Genomic DNA, 22139 nt, shown 5'->3' with positions numbered 1-22139 from the left:
CACAAATGTGAAGGGTCTTGTAATGCTGTATGTAAACTCGATTCATGGTTTTCATCTCTCTGTGCGCCATTTTTCTCATCTATAAAACAAAGTTAATAACAGTACCTATTTTATAGTGTTATAAGGATTGAAAGTTAAGATATGAAAGGCACTGAGAGGGTGCCTGTCACATGGTAGATATTCTGTGATGCTTGCGATTAGCATAAGAGTTCTTGGAATAATGTCTAGGAGGAAGGTTTTATTTGATCCAGATATTAGTAACCATTTCACAGATAATTGATAATGGGGATATTTTTAAATCATAGTATTCCCTAGTTTTAACCCCAATATTTTTCTTTTCAATTATAAACTTGCATAGAATTTTTCTTTGATAACTACACTATTGACTAAGTCAGTAAAGCCAACAAAGCAGTAGTCCCTAACTTTCTGGCCTCAAAGAATGTGATCTGATGAAATCCAGAATTTTTCCTAGGAAAATCACAGTTTAGGGCCGGTGTTCACACTTTAGATCTGGTGTCCTTTACTCACAGTGAGATGATCTGTGGCTACCTGGGGCCAGGCTGAGAAATAGTTCTGGGAGTCCCAGCACTGGTTTTAAAAGATTGAAAAATTTTTTAACCCTTTCTCCTGGTGTCTTGATATCTTTGCACACCAGAGGCAGTGCCTCTTGACATCTTCATCTTAGCTCCTGACAGTTCAGACCCCTTATCATGCAACTGCATAAATGCTTGAACATATAGAATCTCTTTGATATACTTGACCCCTGACAGACCAACTTCAATGTCAAGATTGTATAATAATCCAGGCTGCATGGAAGGAGGGGCAGCAGATGACCACGACCCTGGCCCACCGTATGGTAGGAGCAGAGTGACCCTCATGCGTGGTAGGAGCTCTGCCCCATCTACCAATATGTAGGGTGGCTTCCCCTGCAGCTTTCCAGCTAGTGACAACAGCCAGAACCTACAAGACCATCATCCAGGTTCCTGTAGGCAAAGTACCAGTACCTGCAGGGACATTACAAGATTATAAGGTAGAAACTGTAATACCTCGAATCCACACTGCTAGAGAGGAAGACACATGGACAATATGAAGAAACAAGGGGAGAAAGTGCCCAAAACAACCCAAGTTGATACAATAATTCCATTGGCAGCACAGTAGATGAAATGTCGGAGAAGAAGTTCAGAATGTACATAATTAAAATGTTACGTGAGGGGCTGGGGTTGTGGCTCAGCAGTACAGTAATTGCCTTTCACGTGTGAGGCATTGGGTTCAATCCTCAGCATTACATAAAAATAAACAAAATAAAGGTATTGTGTCCATCTATAACACACACACACACACACACACACACACACACACACACACACATATATATATATATATATATGATATGCAAAGCAAAGAATGAATTAAGAGAGCAAATACTGGCAAAAATCAACTGCTCCAACAAAGAGATAAGAGAGGATATACAGTTAGCAAAAGAATATGTCAAGAAAGAGATAGACTTTGAAAAATAAAACAGAAATCCTTGAAATGAAGGAAACAATAAACCAAATAAAAAATTCAATAGAAAATATCAACCACAGACTAGATCACTTGGAACACAGAACCAAGTGTTCATTAAAATGAAAATGCCTAGCATACAGAATAAGGATAGAATTTTAAAGGCCACAAGAGAAAAATTTCAGATTACGTATAGGGGGAAACCAATTCAGATTGCAGCAGATTTCTCAACCCAGACCATCAAAGCCAGGAGATCCTAGAACAACATATACCAAGCTCTGAAAGTAAAAGGATGCCAACCCAGAATCTTATATCCAACAAAATTTAGCTTCAGATTTGATGATAAAATAAAAACCTTCCATGACAAACAAAAATTAAAAGAATTTACAATGAGAAAGCCTGCACTAAAGAATAGTCTCCGTAAAATGTTCCATGAGGAGGAAATGAAAAACAACAATGAAAATCAGCAAAAGGAGGAACTGCACTAAAGGAAAATTCTCTCAAAGAGAAACCAACTCAAGTTAAAAACCAAAAATAAACCAAAATGACCAGGAATACCAACTGTGTCTCGATTATAATCCTGAATGTCAATGGCCTAGACTCATCAATTAAACGACATAGACTGGCATATTGATTTTTTTTTTTTAAATCCAACAATATGCTGCCTTCAAAAGACTCATGTCATAGGAAGACATCCACAGACTGAAGGTGAAAGGATGGGGAAAAAACATACCACTCATATGGGCCATGAAAACAAGGAGGCATTTCCATTCTAATATCAGATAAAGTGGACTTCAAATCAAAGTGAGTCAGAAAAGATAAAGAAGGACATTTCATACTGCTTAAGGGAATCATACATCAACAAGACATAACAATCATAAATATCTATACCTCAAACAATGGAGAATCTACATATATCAAACAAAACCTCAATTTCAAGAAGCAAATAGATCACAACACAATAATACTGGTTGACTTTAACACACCTCTCTCACCACTGGATAGATCTTTCAAACAAAAACTAAACAAAGAAACTAAAGAACTCAATAATACAATCAATGATTTAGACTTAACAGACTTAACAGTATTTCATCCATCATCAAGCAAATACACCTTCTTCTCAGCAGCACATGGATCCTTCTCTAAATTAGACCATGTATTATGTCACAAAGCAACTCTCAGCAAATACAAAAAAATAGAGATACTACCCTGTATTCTATCAGATAAGAATGGAATGAAACTAGAAATCAATGATAAAATAAAAAAGAAGCTACTTCAACACCTGGAGTCTAAATAATATGATATTAAATGAGCAGTGGATATCAGAAGACATCAGGAAGGAGATAAAAAAATGCTTAGAGGTAAATGAGAACACAGATGCAACATATCAAAATTTCTGGGACACTATGAAGGCAGTACTAAGAGGAAAATTCATTGCATGGAGTTCATTCCTTAAAAGAAGAAAAAGTCAACAAATAAATGATCTAACATTACATCTCTAAGTCCTAAAAAAGGATAAATCAACACCAAAAGTAGTAGAAGACAGAAATAATTAAAATCAGAGCCAAAATTACTGAAATTGGAACAAAAAAATTCAAAAAATTGACAAAACAAAAAGTTGGTTCTTTGAAAAAATAAATAAAATTATTTATATGACAAACTCATAGCCACGCTAATGAAGAGAAGGAGAGAAAATGCAAATTACTAAAATTCGTGAAGAAAAAGGAAATATCACAACAGACACTTAGAAACTATTTGAAAAATTTATACTCCTGTAAAAAATTGAAAATCTTGATGACACCCACAAATTTCTAGAAACATACGATCTACCCAATCTGAATCAGGAGAACATATACAATTTAAACAGATCAATTTTAAGCAAGGAACTAGAAGATGCCATCAAAAGCCCACCAACCAAGAAAAGCCCAGGACTGGACAGATTCTCAGCCGTGTTATACAGGAGCTTTAAAAAAGAACTAATACCAATACTCCTCAAATTATTTCATGAAGTATAAAAGGAGGGAACCCTTCCAAATTCATTCTATGAGGCTAGCATCACCCTGATACCAAAACCAGACAAAGATACATGAAGGAAAGAAAACTTCAGATGAATTTCTCTAATGGAAATAGATGCAAAAGTTCTCAATAAAATCCTGGCCAATTGCATATAAAAACATATTAAAAAGATAGTGCACCATGATCAAGTGGGGTTTATGCCAGGATGCAAGGTTGGTTCAACAAACAGAAATCAATAAATGTAATACACATCACATTGATAGACTTAAAGACAAGAATCATTATCTCAATAGATGCTGAAAAAGCATTCAATAAAATATAGCACCTCTTCATGTTCAAAACACTAGAAAAACTAGGAATAGTAGGATCATAGTTCAACATTTTGAGATCTATGCTAAGCCCAAGGCCAATATCATTCTAAATGGAGAAAAATTGAAAGAATTCCCTCTAGAAACTGGAACAAGACAGGGATGCCCTCTTTCACCACTTCTATTCAACATAGTCCTTGAAATTCTAGCCAGAGCAATCAAGACAGACAAAAGAAATTAAAGGGATATGCATAGAAAAAGAAGAATTCAAACTATTATCATTTGCCAATTACATTATTCTATATTTAGAAGATCCAAAGAATTCCACCAGAAAACTTCTAGAACTAATAAATGAATCCAGCAATGAAGCAGGATATAAAATCAATACCTATAAATCAAATGCATTTCTATAGATGTGATGAGTCCACTGAAAGAGAAATTAAAAAAACTATCCCATTCAAAATAGCCTCAAAAAATATAAAATACTTACAAAAGAGGTGAAATACCTCTACAATGAAAACTACAGAACACTAAAGAAGGAAATTGAAGAAGACCTTAGAATATGGAAAGGTCTCCCATGCTCTTGGATAGGCAGAGTTAATATTGTCAAAATGGCCATACTTCTAAAACTGTTATACAGATTTAATGCAATTCCTATTTAAATCCCAATGACATTCTTCATAGAACTAGAAAAATCAATCATGAAATTCATCTGGAAAAATAAGAGACCAAAGTAATCCTTAGCAAGAAGATAAAGCAGAAGGCATCACAATGCCAGACCTTAAATTATACTATAGAGCAATAGTAACAAAAACAGCATGGTATTGGCACCAAAATAGACATGTAGACTAGTGGTACAGAATAGATGACAAGAGACCAACTCCTATGAATACAGTTATCTCATACTAGACAAAGGCACCAAAAACTTACATTGGATGAATGATAGCCTCTTCAATAAATGGTGCTGGGAGAACTGGAAATCCATATGTAGCAAAATGAAATTAAACCTCTATCTCTCACCATGCATAAAACTCAAAGTAGATCAAGGACGTAGGAATTAGACCAGAGACCCTGCACCTAATAGAAGAAAAAGTAGGCCCAAATCTTCATCATGTCGAATTAGGCCCCAACTTCCTTAACAAGACTCCTAAAGCACAAGAAATAAAATCAAGAATCAATAAATGGGGTAGATTCAAAATTAAAAAGCTTCTTCTCAGCAAATGAAACAACCATTGAGGTGAAGAGAGAGCCTACAGTATGGGAGCAGATTTTTACCACACACACATTAGATAGAGCAGTAATCTCCAGGATATTTAAAGAACTCAAAAGACTTAATACCAAACAAACAAACAACTCAATCAATAAATGGGCCAAGGAACTGAATAGACACTTCTCAGAAGATACACAAGCAATCAACAAATATATATAAAAAAAGTGTTCAACATTTTTAGTTATTAGAGAAATGCAAATAAAACTACTCTAAGATTTCATCTCATGCTAGTCAGAATGCCAGTTATCAAGACACAAGCACAGTAATAAGTGTTGGAGAGGATGTGAGAAAATGTACACTCATAGATTGCTGGTGGGATTACAAATTGGTGCAACCATTTCGGAAAGCAGTGTGGAGATTCCTTAGAAAACTTGGAATGGAACCACCATTTGACCCAGCTATCCCACTCCTCAGTCTATACCGAGAAAGAACTTAAAATAAACATACTACAGTGACATAGCCACATTGATATTTATAGCAGTTGAATTCACAAAAGCTAAACTGTGAAACCAACCTAGATGCCCATCAATAGATGAATGGATAAAGAAACTGTGGTATATATTCACAATGGAATATTACTCAGCATTAAAAGAGAATAAAATTATTGCATTTTCAGGTAAACGGATGGAATTAGAGAATACTATATTTATAAAAGTAAGTCAATCCCGAAACACTAAAGCTGAATGCTTTCTCTGATTAGTGGATGCTGATCTATGATGGGAGGAGGGCATGGGAAGAATGGAGGAACTTTGGATTGGGCAAAGGGGAGGATAGGGAGGGGTTATGGGGGGAGGAAAAATGGTGGAGTGAGATGGACATCATTCCCCCAGGTACATGTATGATTGCCAGAATGGTGCGTCTCTACACGGTGTACAAGAGAATTAAAATTCTGCACTGTATTTGTGTACGATGAATTGAAATGCATTCTGCTATCATGTACAACTAAGTAGAACAAATAACAATAATAATATTAATAATATTGTATAATAATCCAGGAAAAAACACTTAAAGGCCAGATTGTGTTACAACAAACCCTCTCTTTCTCTTAAACAGGTTTATCCCTATAGGTGGCCCATGCAGTTAAGATCTCTCTGCTCAATAGACTACCAATGATATCAACGCAGCACAGCCCATGTCTTAAAAAGCCAGTAACATAAGAAAACAGATGAGACAGGATCACCAAAACCAGGGCTGACAGATGGGAACCTTTAAAACAGACAGAACTGCATGTACAAATTTCTCTTACTTTCTTTACCTATGACAGACGAATTCCAACTGCAAATTGTATAATAATCTAGAAAGCTATGTAAAAGTCCGATCATTACAGTAAAACATTATCTTAGACACTTAGAGTTGGCCCCTTCTTCAGCCCCCTTTACCTGTGACAGGCCAACTCCAATTGCAAGATTGTATATAAAAGAAACAGAGAAAAACCACCAGAGAGGAGCCCCCAAACCATGGCCAACAGATAGGAACCCTTAAATGGACCAGCCAAGATCTTTCCTAAAAGACTACTCGGAGAATCAATGCAGTACTGGCCATGTCTTAAAAGGGGCAGTAGCAGATAAAAAGGGGCAGTACCAGGCAACCAGAGGGAATTCCCAAGCCCAAGGTCAACAAACAGATGAGAACCTAGAACAGGTCAGAAGGGAGCACATATCCCCACTTAACCATGACTCCTACACCACTGGCCCCAGAGATGCCCCAGAAAGAGGAACTAGGTGTATCAAATCAAGGGTCTCGGCATGCACACCGAGGGACGTACCAAATGGCCAAGGATGTCTTGACTTTCCTGAGTTCAGTTTCCTCTTTCTCAAATAGAGCAACTGATGGAGCAACTTGTGTAGTTCAGGGAGAGAAGGCGGGAGTTCCCCAAAGCAAAAAGAGCTTTGGCGTGTGCTGGGGTGGTCCCTCAGCCCCTCCCTTGACTCGAAAGATCAGCTCTTCTTGTTTCATCCCAGGCAAACTCACACCGTCTCCCAGTGTCTCCAGCGGTTGGCTCTCACCAACTCACCAGACACCGTGTGTCCTCAGCCTGGAAGTGGAGGTCACTGGAGTGCCAGATCTGCCCAAGAAAGTTGAGCAGGGGCTGCTCTTGGGTCCCATCTGGGTCACCAAATTTTGTTGCTGAAAGCTCTGTCCTAGTCCCTGAAGCCAATCCAATAATGGGGACACAATTTTGAGAAAAGGGAAAAAGATGGTTTGTCGCTTTGCTAGCAAAGGAGAAACACAGGGAACTCCTGTCCCCAAGGCTGTGATTCTTCCCATCAGCAGAAACAGGAGGCGTTCAAAGAGGTGACTCAGAGAAAATGAAATCAGGAAGGAGAAGATCAAGGAAAAGATCAGGGAAGAGAAAATCAGGGAGAGGAAGGTTGGGGGGAAATGTAAGTTTCCAAAGCCACAAGGGAGAGACTCAAAGCATCAGGAGAACCCCTGGGATAGCTTCAGTGTTTGAGTACATGGCTTGGGAGAGAGTCACATTTGGACCTCATTCTTCTTCTTCTTCCTTTTTTTTTTTTTTTTTTTTGGTACCAGGATTTAACTCAGGGGCACTTGACTACTGAGCCACATCCCCAGCCCTATTTTGTATTTTATCCTTTCAGGATCTCACTGAGTTGCTTAGTGCCTCACTTTTTTGAACTCGAGATCCTCCTGCCTTAGCTTCCCAAGCTGCTGGGATTACAGGCATGCTCTGCGGCTGGATCTTGTTCTTTAACAATGCAAGATGAGGCAGAAACACACATTTACACATTGTAAGGGAAGAATTAATTATGACTGAGCTAAGTACTTCTGCTTTGGTTGTGGGAGCGGGGCGCATGAGGCAGTGGGGATAAAACTCATGCCTTGTGTGTGCTACGCAAGTGACCTGCCACTAAGCTACATTCCCCCACTCTGCTTCTGCTGTGGTTTGAATGGAAGTCCCCCTGGGCTTATGCAGGAGTTTAGTCTTCCAAGTCATATGTTCATTGAATTAAAAGGGTGAAAACTTGATCCAACCATGGTATTTAAAGGTGGAGCCTTTGGGAGTGATCAGAATTGGACAAAATCAGCATCACAGCCCCTGGACTGAACTGTAGATAATTAGGCCCCTTTTCTTTATAACATAATCCTGCCTTAGGTATTTTGTTATAGTGATAGAAAACTGACTACTATGTACTTCCAACAAAGGGGTTTGAGGATGATGAAGATAATGGAGGAGGAAGATGAAGAGGATACAAAGAAAAGGACAAAGGTTGGTAAAACAAAGATACAGTCTTACCTCATGTGAACCAAGTATGCAGTAGTGCTTTGCCACTGTGGAGACTCTGAGGCTATTATTAGCAACCAAGAGGCAGTTAGAGTAACTGATGGTATCTGAGGCCTTCTTTTAAACCTCAAACAGGTAAAATATTATCACTAAGGCTCTTCACGCCTGTTCAATGATTTGGACATAAAAGAAATGCTAATTATGGAAATGAGCCATGAATTCAGAGTGACCACAGGAACAAAATGTTGATCTGATTGGTTTTATGTGGCTGGAAATTTGTTGGAGGTTTTAAGATCATGTGAACTGATTTCCACCTTAAGTGCTCTACCTGAAGGAGCATTAAAGGCTCCTGATAAGGAATAATTTCAAAGAGCTAATAGCACAGGCCAAAAGATCAGTCAAGTGAATTTGAGGGATTGTGAAGAAAAAGGCCTGGTGAGGTGGCTGAGGGCAGCAGGGCCACGTGACGGGCTTGCTACTGCCGAGAGCGGCCACCTTGATTGGGCTCTCAGGCACCTCTGCTCATTCCTGTTTCCAGGGGTGACCAAGGAGGAAGAGTAATCCTACCACCAAGGAAGGTGGCAGAGTGAGGCCCAGGACCTAGTTTCATGCCCCTGATTCTGAGGAGCACGCCCTCCCAGGGCCACAAACTCTGACCTGCTCTCAGACCCACCTCCTCCTCTCCCCCAATCCCCTACCATTGCCTCCTCCCTCTCTGCCCTAGGCCCCAAGGCCGACCGACTGTTCCTGGGCCATCCCAAGCTCATCCCTGGCCCAGTGCCTCTGTTTGATGGTTCCCTCCTGCCAGGAACATTCCTTCTCTTAGATATTTGTGTGACCGATTCATTCTTATTTTTAGCTCTTAGATCCAGTGGACTCTCTCTCCCCTGCCTTGTCCCTTTCTCCTAAACCACTCTATTTTATTTATAGCATTTAACACTATCTGAAAATAACCTGTTGATTTCTCTTCCGGTCCTTGCCTGTTGGAAGGTGAGCTCCGTGAGAACAGAAGCTTTCTGACGTCATTCCCTGCTAGAGACCCAAGCAGAGGAAGCACTAGATACCTGTTTGTGCTTTTGTTAGCTGGAGGGATGAATGGTCACCATCACAGCTGCCATTTTTTTGTGAGCAGGTAATCTGTGCCAGGCACAGGGCTGTAGGTTTGTCATGAATGCTGTCTCACTGAGATCTTGGCAACCCTCCAAGGGAGGTATTTATTCATTATTCCTGTGTTGCTGATTAGGTTTCACAGAAAAGTTATGTCACTTTCCCAATGTCACAGTTAACAAGAAACCAAGACCTGATTTGAACCCAGGAGTGTCCGAGTCCAACACTCATGCTCTAAATCAGGAGTCGGCATATTTTTAGTAAAAATTTGGGCTTTGCAGGCCCTCTGGTCTCTGCCACAAACACTTGATCCTGTGGCAGTGTGAAGGAGGCCAGAGGCTGTACATGAGAAAATTGCTGGGACTGTGTGCTAATAAAACTTTATTTTCCAAACAGGTGAGGGCAGGAGTTGGCCCTGGAGACAGAGCCGGCCGATTCCTCCTTTCAGTTCTCATTCTATACATACATCCCAGGAAGGAGTTAAAAACGGGGAGGATAGAGTTTTGTTTTTTTTTTTTTTTAAAAAAAAAAGCATTAAATGTACTCTGCACATGGTGAACTGCCTTTGAATAGTTTACTATTAAGCTAAAGAGACAAAATAGAAGAGGGGGTTCTGATAGGAATTATGACTCCACTGATTCAATAACCTTTTTGACCAAATTATAACCATCAGTTTGGACTTCAGTAGAGTTTAATTCGAATTACTTATTCCATTTTAACCAAAGTTCCATTTATATTTAAAATTTAAAATTTATATTTAAAATTACCCATGATTTCACCAGCCAACATCCTAATAAACCTGCATAAACTCCATCCCAAGAAGGTCCCAAGTAGCATTGAAGGAGAAAGTACTCGAAGTCACCGTGGGAAGCCTGGTGCTTCAGGCTCTCCCTCTTCAGAAAACTCTTGGCCAGAGGTGAGAGGCAGATCATGAACCAGGTCTGGGTCAGCCCAGAGAAATGGCCTGCAATGGAACTGGGAAGGTGAATGTTGATTGTGCTGGGTGTTGATTGAGAGTGACTGGGTATCAGCAGGAAAGCAGAAGACCACCTCCCCAGTCTCTTGGGTGTGGGCTGGGAGGCAAGAGCTGAACAGGGAGAAGGTGGGAGGCCAAGGGACAGAGATGGATTTTAGAGTGCTTGGCTGTGTGTAAACAATGGGCTAGTGTGGACGGCCCCCCTCTGGGTACTATGCTTGGAGAGAGACACTGAATTTACTGCGTGTGTGTATGGGGGGGGGTCACACATGTGGTATGTAGCAGGATGTGCAGCAGGGGTTGGGGTCCTGGGTGGGTGTGGGAGGGGATCTGGATTGTGTAGTGTGTGTAACAATCAGTCTCTTCTTCCTACTCCATCTAGCTAAGAAGGAAAATTAGAAACTTCCTTTCTCTAGGTAGCCCTAGTAACTAGACACATATTATAGAATAGAGAATATTCTGGTTGCTCTCTTACCCTGAAAGAAGGGTCCCACTGGAAGGAGCCACCAACCAAGATTATCTCTGCAAACTGCACGTGGTTCTTAAGTCTCATTTTTTTCAACTTCTGTCAATTTGCTAAATATGACCTTTAAAGGTTTGAGCAGGAAGGCAGCCTGAGCATGGAAGAAATAGTATCTGTTGGTAACTCTAGAGATCCAGTACCTGTCCCAGCTCTAACATTAACTAGCATTGAGAACCTGGGTCGCTTCTCCATCTCTTCCTCTTTCTGATCCTATTTCTTTTTTCTTTCTTTCTCTCTCCACCCTGTGCCCCTTTCAGAGTATGGGAATTGAATCTAGGGCCTTACATATGCCAGGAAAATTCTGTACCACTGAGGTACATCCTCAGCTTTTTTTTTTTTTTTTTTTGGAGACAACATCTCACTAAGTGAGGTTGGCCTCAAACCTGAGATCCTCCAGCCTCAGCCTCCCAAGTTCTAGATAGTCCAAGCATATGCCATGGTCCTGGCCTCAGCCGGTTTCTTTTTGAAAAAAGAAACTTTTTGTAGTCTGTTAGATATCTGTTATGTGTGTTAGGGTTAATAGATAATATTTAAGATGATGTACCTTATTAATCATGGATTTCTGTTAAACTCTTGGGTATCTAGCAGGACTGTGGTAGATCCTGTGTGCTCTCTGTGAGTTCTATTACTGGATTTTCACAACTTCCCAGCCAGTTGAAAGGAGGTCATAAGATAGGCCCTGATGACCTCAGACTTCTCAGATAGGGTAGACAGCTGAAATTCAGAAGGGAGACACAAGCTTCCCCATGGAGTTGGCAGAGCTGGGATTGAAAACACAGCCTAATTTTTCAAGAGTATAGTCTTCACATTCCTTGCAACCCTAGTCAAGTCTTGGCCTGAAAGGAAAGAGCAGTTTCAAACTCCACACCTTGGACTTCCCAGTTGGCTACAACATCCCCCACCTTTCCAGTTAATCAAATGCCTCCTCTTCTAGGGAGGCCCTGGCTGGCACAGCAGCTGCCGTGCACATCCAAGGCATAGTCTTTGCCGGAGAGACACTTTGAGCCCAGGGGACATGATAAAACTCCTGGCCCAATCCGTGCCTTACAAGGAACAGTGCTGATAATGCACATAGTAGGCGTTTCCTTGTCCTTGGCTTCTTTTTGTCTTTGTGGTACACAGCAAACAGACCCAAGGATGGGATTTGCAAGGCTCTGGTTGCTGGAGAATGCCCTTCAGGGGTGGCCCACATCAACCATCTGACACAAAAGATTTGGGATCTCTCTCTAAAACAAACAGTAGGGGGGTTTTAAGAGGAGGTATCAGTGCTGACCTAGCCAGGAAGAGGGCAGGGGGCAGGTGGAATAAGGTGGGTAGATGGATAGAGATGGCAGAGCAAAGTTGGCCAGTTAACCGTTTTCATAGGTTTTATTCCCTCAGCTGTGGGAGAAAAGAAGAAGGGGAAAAAATGAGCGTATTTAACATTAGTTAATCTCTAGTAGGATCCAGTTGCTTTCCTATACACTGAGCACTAAGTCTTGTCAATAATGTGTAAAGGTGAATTTTTTTTTTTTTTTGGCAGCACTGGGGATAGAACCCAGGGCTTCACTCACCTAGGCAAATGCTGTACCACTGAGCTACCCCCCCCCACACACACACACTGATGTCTCACAGATGAGGAAACCAAAGTTACATGGTTAGTAAAAATCCAGAGATTCCACTTGTTTTCAGTTCTACTCCTGGCCTGTGCCCTAATGTAGATTTTCATGGAAAAGATGGCATTTTCTCAATAAGATAAATGTAAACAGATATTTAAGCTGCAAAATTTAATACAGTGTCTAATACATAGTAGAAAGTTAATAAAATAGGAGGCATTAACATCTCTTAATGTGTTTTCTTAAACCGAAGTAGGTATCATCTGATTCCATAGTTCTTGACTAGAGGGTGATCTTGCCATTTGGAACTGTCTGGATATATTTTTGGTTATCACAAGGGAGGGGACAGGTCCTATTGGCATCCAGTGGATATAGGCCAGGATACTGCTCAACATCCTACCATGCACAATATAGTCTCACAATAAAGAATGACCTGCGTCAGAGGTTGAGAGATTCTGACCCGAATGCAACACATTCTACAAATGAAGAAACCCAGATCCAGACAAAGTGACTTGCCTGGGGCCTCACATCTGGATGATGGCACAGTCATGATGAGAAACATACCAAAGCCTTCTACAATGTGCTTGCCATGACTCAAGCTGCTAACAAGCCAGAGAGTTGCCTGCTAGAAGAGGGGTGAGCTCAGCAGGAAAGATCAGGCTACCATAAGCGCCCAGGCAAACCATGCACGATTATGTAAGTCTGAATGGACCAAGTCTGTGGCTCTCCAGTCCTGGACCAGCTCTGCATAAGCAACTGTAGTAGATTCCAGGGGATTAGGACACCCAGACTAAGGACATGGAGCTCTCACCTGGAGGCCTTTGCTGCCTACAAGCTTCATCCTCCCCCCTTTCTTCTTCTTAGGGTTGCAAACCAAACAAATGTAGTCAATAAGTTTTAATAACTAAATTGGGAAGCTAAAATATGAACAATTATACATCATATTATGTCACAGTAAAAACTGCCAGAAATTCTCTGGCAGTTCTCTGGTTCTCTCTAAATGTATTAGTCATTTGCATTATCAGCATCACCAACAACCATTTTTGGCCTCATTTGTGCAAAGGAATGGACCAGGTCCCAGGAAAGAGAGGGGCAGAGAGAGAAGACAATATTTGCCAATACCATGCAGGAGGCGTGTCTGGCTTCACGAAGCTCTCAGTCTAAACATGAGATATTTTCTTTGCAGTTACCATCACAGAGCAAAGCCAACATTGCAAATGTGGGCAAAAAAAACCTTCCTTGCAGATACATATCTAAGCTTAGCAAGACTTGCTTATTTTAAACAACATCTAACATAGAAACCTCCAACTATAGCTCAAGAACTTGGACTTCACCACTTAGATGATTGGATTGGCCTTGTCTGGTAAATATTTTCTTATCCACCAAGCATTGTGGGGGAATTCCAATGTCCTAGACCCTAACCTTTTTTTTTTTTAAGACAAAGTTTCTCTACATTGCCCAGGCTCGTCTCCAACTCTGGGCTCAATGGATCCTCCCACTTGAGCCTCCTGCATAGCTGGGACTACAAGCATGAGCCACCACCCAACTCTTCCTGACAATATTGGAAGTACCAGAATAGCCAGATGTGTTCTGAGATGTCCTGTAACACAGCAGTTCCCATGACCCATGACCCTAAGATTCCCTAACCTAGGCAGATAGAAAGAGGACCCTACATCTGGGCTGCCCCAAGCCAGGGTATGGCATCTTTTACAGCAGTCTCTAAGCATCTAAGTGGAAGCTGGTGACCTGAGTTAACGCTACTCTGAAGATCAACTTTAATCTTGAAATAGCAATGAAAAATTAAACACCCTGATAACCCTGAGTACGAATGGCTTTTATTTCCATTGCAACTGCTTTCTGAGATGGATAATTCCCTTTTAGATTTTCATTACTCTGGCCCAGAAAGCAGATACTTGAGGCATTAAACATACAGAAGCCTGTGACACCAAGAGAACAATAGATTCTATTTAAGGACTTGGCTGCTACAGTTAGCTACGTGTCTTAGGGAAATGAGTAGAATTTGAATCTATCAGCCTTACGACTACACATCAGAAACTATGAAAGACATTGCAAAGGCAAGTTGGGTTTGGACATGGGGGTTAGCCTCAGTGATAAGCTGATTGTTAGCCAAGACTGTTCAGACTCTGAGCTATCTCAATGCAATAAAGAAGGGAGACCAACTTTGAAATTCTGCCCATTGTATTAAACTAAACCTAAATTGTCAATTGGCAAACACCATCACTTGATAAAAGAAAGAAGTGCTTTAACATCCCAACAAGCAGAAAAGATAGAACCTTGAAACAAAGGGAGTTCCTCAAATTGATTATGTATAGCTGTCTTAAAAACTTGCAACTTGCTAGAGGTAGAGGTGCATGCTTATAATCCCTGCAGCTAGGGAGGCTGAGGTAGGAGGATCACAGGTTCAAAGCCAATTTCAGCAACTTAGAGAAACCCTGTGTCAAAATTTAAAAATTTAAAAGGGCTGAAGATGTGGCTCAGTGGTTAAGCATTCCTGGGTTCAATCCCTGGTACCAAAAGAAAAAAAAAGACTGGCAACTTTATCCTTAGATCTTATGTCACCCTAAACTGGAAAAACACTCGACAGACTAGCAGCCATGCCATCTAAAATGTTGTACCAGGAGTGTTGAGGAACCACTGGGGCTGGCTGGAGAATAATTAGGTTTGAGACCCAGTGGGAATGAGAAGGTATTCCAGGACAAGGGCAAGGACAGGGAGGGGCGAGGGGATAGGACTGGGTAATTAAACAGGCCATTGAGTGTAACATTACAGAGAGGGGAGTGTGGCCAGGGAGAGGTGCAGGGCACTCACAGGGCAACCCTGTCACCCCATCCCTTCGACTGGGCTGTGAGTTTCTCGAGAGTAGCAATTGTGCCTTATTGTAGACTCACAGAGCTAATTAGAGGTAGAGATGATGGTGTAGCAAGGGGACACTGAAGGAGCCATGCCAAAGCACCAGGGACACACAGTACTGCTTCACAGACCCAGGGGATCTGAGCATCAGAGGGCACATTATCACCTAGCAGTGCGTGCTGTTCTGCCTGGTGTGGGCCGTGTTCCCACCCTACCTACCAGGCTCCCGGGAGCATCACCCTGCAAGATAATTAAATGCACCCCAGGAGAGCTTGATGGGGTCCAGGCTGCTGCAAAAAAACCCAGCTCCTCTTCTGTGTTCCCTGCAGAGGTCTGGGTGGGAGCAGTTCAGGGAGAGGAGCCAGCCTGCCGCTGCATCCTGGTCCCTGAGTTTTTCATTGCCAAGTCTTAGCAGAGCTCTTGCTCCCAGGGCTTCCCATTTTCCCAGGCCCTTGTTCTCACAGTCACTTAATTGTAATTGACTCAAGAAACAAACAGACAGTGTTGCCAGCAGCTTTGAGGGTTAAGTTCCACAGCAACCACCCCTCCCCCACAGAGAAAGTCCAGCCCCATCGGGAAATGGATGTCCCAGTCTTTCAAGATCCAATAGGGTACTTTTTGTGTGTTTGTTGTTTTGTTTTGTTTGCCAACCTGGTTTCTGGCAGGAGGTTGAATCCCAATACACAGCTGTACTTGCCACTTGCCACTAGCTGTGCAGGGCCCTGGTGAAGGCCAAGGGCAAAGCTCCCTAGGCGAGTCCACTGGGGGAAAGGGTGCCTGCCTGCTGCTGGAGAGCCCAGGAATGATGATGGGGTGTTCTCATTAGTGTGGCTCAGCATGACACCCGGAGCCCCATTCCATATCTGAAACGCTACTGGCAGTTGGAGAGCTTGACCCCACCAATGTGGGATTAGCAAAGCTACAGTTCCAGGATCAGAATGGAAGTGATGCACTTTCCATTGCAATTCTACTATCATTTTCCTCTTCTGACCTGGGGTGGGAGTTTCCTTGGGATATAATTTCCTATTCAAAACTGTCTCTTTGGAAATGTTCTTGGTCTGGTGGGGTATGTGTGTGTAGCACACACCCCAACAGATCAAGAGCATTTCCAAGTGAAACTGAACCCAGGGGTGGTCTTCCGCAGAGCCCCATCCCCATCTCTTTTTATTTTGAAATGGTCTCATTAAGTTGCTGAGGCTGACCCTTGAACTTGTGATCCTCCTGCCTCAGCCTCCAGAATTACTGGGATTACAGGCATAAGCCATGGCACCTGGCTCACCTAGTGTTCTACTGTGGCACATCCCATTCTCTTCTCAATGTCCAATCCTGGGTGTCCCCCCTTCAACAGAGAGTCTTCCAATCCAGATTATAAGTGGAGAAGAGTTGTGTGCCAGGAAATCTCAACCCACTACCTGTCTTCCCAAATTATTTTTCCACTGGGGCATCACTGACTGACACTAGAGTCCCTGGGAGGTCCCCCTAAACCCTGTGCTCTGCAAGTAATTGGCAGGAAATTCCAAGAGAGAGCTGAGGCAAGACTGAGGCCCAAGGTGGAGAAGAGGAGCTGGAGAAAGAGCTGATATGCTCTGGAGGTCAAGGGAACAGGGTCCCCCCACAGGCAAGGTGGAAGACCGCTCACATTGCTGTCCTTTCAGGAGCCTGAGGCTAATCATCTCCTTTCATCACTGATTCCCATCTAAGCCTTCCCACCACCTTCCAGGGCCTGTGGCTTTGTCTGGAAAAAATGCTAACCAGTTCTTTACAAGAGCTGTCATTACCGCCCTGGCCTGAGAGCTCACAAAAGACACTGTGGGCAGCGGCAAAGGGAACGCGGTGCTCCTGGGGGAGGCTGAGTGGGCAGCCAAGGAACCACGGGCGCATCCCCAAACCCTCAGTTCCCTGCTCACCTCCCAGCCTTCCTGTACTGAGAATTAGGCCAGCAGAGAACAATGCCCCAGGTGGGTTATTCACCCAAGCTGCACACGTAGGACTCGGGGAGGAAGGACACAGTTCCTGCCAAGGCACAAAGGGTTTTTTCATGAGAGTAGAGATCCCAGAGAAATGGATGTCTCTTCCCAGTAGGAGAAGGAGGAAGGAGGTGCTGGACAAAAGGAGAAGAGGCCAGTTCTTCCCCCTGGGCCCAGGCTTGCTCCATCAGCAAAACAGTGAGAGAAGCCCTAAACAGGGAGTCACGTGGCTCTCTCCCGCCTGTGCTGGGGATCACGAGATGCCCTGGATGGGCAACTCAGGCTTAGCGATCATTCAGGACAACCCCTTCATCTTGTTCTCAGACTCCGAGCCCCAGAGAAAGCAGGTCACTGGCCAGGCTGGCACACGCTGTGCCCCTGCTGCGTTCTGCTAGAGGTGGGGCCGTAGGTGCTCAGCTGCTGTTGTTCACCATGAAGCCTTGTCTTGACTGGCTCCTGCCCCCATCTGAATCAAGCTCTTTGTGCTTTTTCTCCTGACAGAGGGAATGACCTACTTATTTGTGTGATACTCTTAATACCGGTCGCCAATTCAGCTGTAACTTCCACAGGGCAAATGCTTTCTCTGCCTCATATGCAGTAGGTACAACCACAGAATCTCTGTTCTCAAAGTCACTCCGGGAGAGAAATATCACACCCATTTCACAGAGGAAGAAAGTTGAGCATTTAGAAAACAAGTCAGGACTCAGCTGTGGGTCCAAGTGGCCCTTTTCTCCATGCTCTGACACTTCTAAAAGAGATTGACAGCCTGATGAGCGCCCCTTAAGCTGGGAATTTTCACCAAAGCTTTTATAAATGTAACCATTCCCTGAGAGAGGAAGAGGAGGAAGGTGTCCCTTTAGGATTGAGGGCCACTCAGACCAGGGTCACCATGAAGGCAGGCACCTGGCCAGGCTGAGGCAGGCACAAGTGTGAACCCTCAAGCACCAGCAGCCAGCACAGGTGCTATCTCTGGGGTCTGGGCAGGAACACCACAGGAAAGCAGTCCCCACTCAGTGACTAAGGACACAAACACAGGGGCAGGAATATCTGTATGACAGGAACACAGAAGGGACCAGTCACCAGGATGCACTGGGTCCAAGGTTAAGGGTCTCCTGTAAGCCCTGCTACATGGAAAGGGCAAGGGCTTCCAGCTAGACCAGTCTGATCCTGGGTCTCAGCTCTAGCGCTTACCAGCTTGGGCCAGTCACTTCCGCTCTCTTTGTCTAGGTTCGTGATGTAATGCAGACAGTGGTGCTAACCTGGCCTCTACATCTTAGGGAGGATAAGTGAGATCCACCAGAGCACAGCATGTGCCTGAGGCACAGTGAGCTCCCAGGCAATGCTAGTTGCCTTAAGCCTTTCCTTCAAGAGCAGATTTGAAGCCTCCAGGGGTCTTAGGAGACATCCTGGGCCCTTACAGCTGGCTACAAAGGTAGGAGAGAGGCCCATGGGGAAGAAGATGGAGCTCAGCACCGAATGCATCTCAGGTGAGGATCCCACTCACCAGCACAGCCTCCCACAGGAGTTCCCAGTCTGGCACGTGGTTGGCGCTCATAGGCTCAGCTGAGGTCTCATCCAGCATGTGAGGGAGTCACCATGTTCCCATCATTAGCCTGTGATCATTCATTTGTTTTTCATTGGCTCATTCAGCCCCAGTGGCACCATGAAAGCATAGGCTCTGAGGTCTGCCATTTACTGTGCTAACTTACAGTTTGATAATCTATTAAATGGGTTGATACCAATTTGCAGTGGGAATTGAGTCAAGAAGAGTGCTGAGAAAGGAGAAGGCACTCTATCAATGTTAGCTGTTATAACCAATAAAAGTCTACTGCTGTCAGACACTGCTGGGCTGCCAGGGCCTGGCTAGCAAGTGAGACATGATCTCTGCCTTCACAGAGCTGCCATTCTAGTGCGGGTAATGGGTCAGAAACTCAGGATCACAAGGCAACATGGTAGTGGCCCAGTAAGGGGAGTTCAGGGGATCCTAACCTCACAGCAGAGAATTAGATGCACTCAGAGAGAGAGCTGATTAGTCTCTTGACCTGGCCAGATCTGAATACAGAGGAGTAGGGAGAACAATCCAAGCAGAAAGGATAAAATGAGATGCAGCATCCAGGCAATGCGAGTTTCCAGCATCTGACTGTGGTGGGTGAAAAGAACTGAAGGAATGCCCATACAGCCAGATGGAGAGGGAGAAGGGTGAGGGAGATGGCAGAGGCAGGCAGGACCCAGACCACCCAGATGGTGACAGAGGGAGGAAATGCTCCAAAGGGCAGAGAAGATTAAGGTCCAGGAGGTGGGACCCACTGCAGTGACTTGCCCCCCTCCACCTCCCAGCATGTTTCTTAAAATCATGAAGGGGAGCAGGATCCACTCTGATGAACTTCTTGGACCTATTACTCTGATAATCTTAGCAAGTCCAATGGGACCTCATGGAGAAAATTCCCTGGGAATCTGCAGAATGGTGAGAAAAATTCCTCCATCCAAGGAGCTCCACATGGGACAGAGCCATGGTTTCTTCCCACCATAGCTAACAAACTAGGGATAACCTGGATACAAACGCTTGAGAATTAAGACAATACAGTGGAAATCCCTGGGAATGAAGACAGTCAATAGAACTAAGAGAAGGAAATGCTTTTGGTATGGTAATCTCTTAACCTACAAAGATGGGAGAAATCCATTTTAAGAACACCAACATACCATAAAAGCGTTCTTTCCCACCAGAGTTTTAAACACTAAAATAAAATTGTTTTCTGTGTTTTTACATCATATCCTCTCCTCCCCAGTCACCTCCAGCCAAAACTAGTAGAAAGACAAAGTCCATCTTTAAACTTCATTCCAGATAGTTAAATTCCTTCCATTCCTGGACGCCCAACATGGAACCTGGCTTTTACCTGTAGCAGGAAGTTCTTTGGCACAAAGCTGTCTGCCCAATCCTAGCTCAGAAACCCCCACTGAGTTGGGGATATGGTGGAGATAGAAGTGAAATCCACACATCAAAAGCAAATCTTAAGCAAAGTGGTTAAAAAAAAACAACAAACTCAGAAGTGAGGTGCTGGACTCTCCTCCCATATCTAAAGAATGGATAGAAGAATTTGTTTCACCCTGCAGAGCCTTTGAAGGTCATGTCCCAATTGCAAATCAGATTCAATGGTGTTTCAAACTAAAGCAACTGGATTTTTTTTTTTCTTATAAGTATCCAAATTTCTCTCTAGGGCTTGGGTTTCTGAGACAAGAGTGGGGGATTACATGGAAGCCCTAAGAGTAGCTAGACTTCAGGAAGAATGTTATGGGGAGCAAACATATGTAGATGTGAGAACTACATCATGGACATCCTTCAACCTCTCACAAGCTACAAACAAGTCAAGACCAGGAGCCACCTTTGTCCTTCCATAGAATTCCAAGGCTCTGAATTCTCTTTCCTTCAACCTGCTTCCTCCACCTGTGTTCCCCTCTCCTGTGTTCCACTCCACTCCCAGCCCTCCATCCAACCCCCACCTCCAATGTCAGGACATCTTAGGAAATAGACTCTCCACTCCCAAATTCTTTAAATACCTGTATTCTCAACTTCTGGCGTTTGAGGAATTCTTTCCAACCAGTGGATTCACAAAGCTGACCCAGGCTCTCGAGAAGACAGCCCCCAGGCTGTGGATGAATTAAAAGCTCCTCCTTGGCATCCTGTTGTCCTGTTCTTGGGACTCTGGGTGCTCTGCAGTAACCTCAGATAAAGCCCCCTGGCCACAGTAAATACTCCCAGCTCAGTTTTGAAACACCATGGGAGGAGGAAGGCTGTTTCATCAAATAATAACCAGCTGAAGATAAGGCCTGCTAGGCTGAGCGTAGCCAGCCAATCACATGCTTCCAACTGACCACAAGGCCAGGCGGACGGAGGCTTCTGGAGTGAGTTTCAGGGCTTGTTATAATTTAATGATGCAGGGGGTGGTGTCTTCTTGGCATTGCCTGGTAGGGATTTTTCAAATGGGGAGTCAAGCTCCAGGCTCAGTAACCTCATTCTCACTGGCAGCGCCTGGCCCAGAGGCTGCAGCTAGCTTCCTGAGCTGCCCCTTGACGCTCTAGGCTCCCAGCCTGGCTCCTTCCAATTTTCCAAGGGTTCTCACTGCAGGCAGAAAGGGACGCTGACCCATGCTGAGATCATCTTATTTAACACCAAATGTGCTGCTCCATGACCATGACCCTGTTGTAGAAACCCCAGAGACTGGCTCTCACATGTTGGAAAGGCTTTATGTGCCATTTCTTGTTTGTAGCCACTTTCCTATGTGTAGTGTTACTTTAGGCTTCGGTAGTTCATCCTTTCCAATTGCTCTTCCTTTCCAAAGCTATCATTGTTCATCTAGGCTGGACGAGCTGTTATAAAGACAGTAGGTTCTGGGGACTTGGCAGGCCTGGAGGTGGCTCTGTGTCTTGCCAATTCTATTATCTACGGTTAATTCAGGAGAAAACCCCAGATCCCCAGTAGGCTTCTGCAGGCCCCAAGAACCTGTAAATAAACCCTAAGTGATATTGGTATATTAGAGCTCAATATTTAAAGGAACCAAAGAACACTTTTTTTATATAAATAATTACTCATTCAACGTTTGTTTCAGACTTCTTATAGTAGAGACTATGTTCATCACTAGAGGCACAAAGTGAGTCAAACCTGCCGTGGCTCCCTGCCCTCATGGAAAAGACCACAGCACAGGAAGGAGGAGATAAAGGGGTCTTTGGTGCAGTGGAACCAAGGCAGAGGCCAATGAAG

General features: G+C 43.6%; 1 protein-coding gene across 4 annotated transcripts in view; it reads right to left on the bottom strand.

Annotated features, from left to right (window-relative positions):
• Nucleotides 1-21265, bottom strand: part of Gpam (glycerol-3-phosphate acyltransferase, mitochondrial) — a 65602-nt gene extending 44337 nt beyond the window's left edge. For 3 of the 4 annotated variants that reach the window (XM_021723293.3, XM_078050079.1, XM_040271672.2), the window contains exon 1: nt 20939-21264. The gene's annotated coding sequence lies outside the window, so the exon portion shown is untranslated. Of the gene's footprint in view, nt 1-20938 lie in introns of all 4 variants that reach the window. The other variant, XM_040271674.2, reaches the window with a different exon arrangement.
• Between the last annotated feature and the right edge of the window lie 874 nt (nt 21266-22139).

The sequence above is a fragment of the Ictidomys tridecemlineatus genome, chromosome 1 (genome assembly GCF_052094955.1).
Source record: "Ictidomys tridecemlineatus isolate mIctTri1 chromosome 1, mIctTri1.hap1, whole genome shotgun sequence".
NCBI classification, from domain to species: Eukaryota; Metazoa; Chordata; class Mammalia; order Rodentia; family Sciuridae; genus Ictidomys; species Ictidomys tridecemlineatus.
Note: the sequence above shows the minus strand (reverse complement) of the source record. Positions and strands in the feature narration are given on the sequence as shown.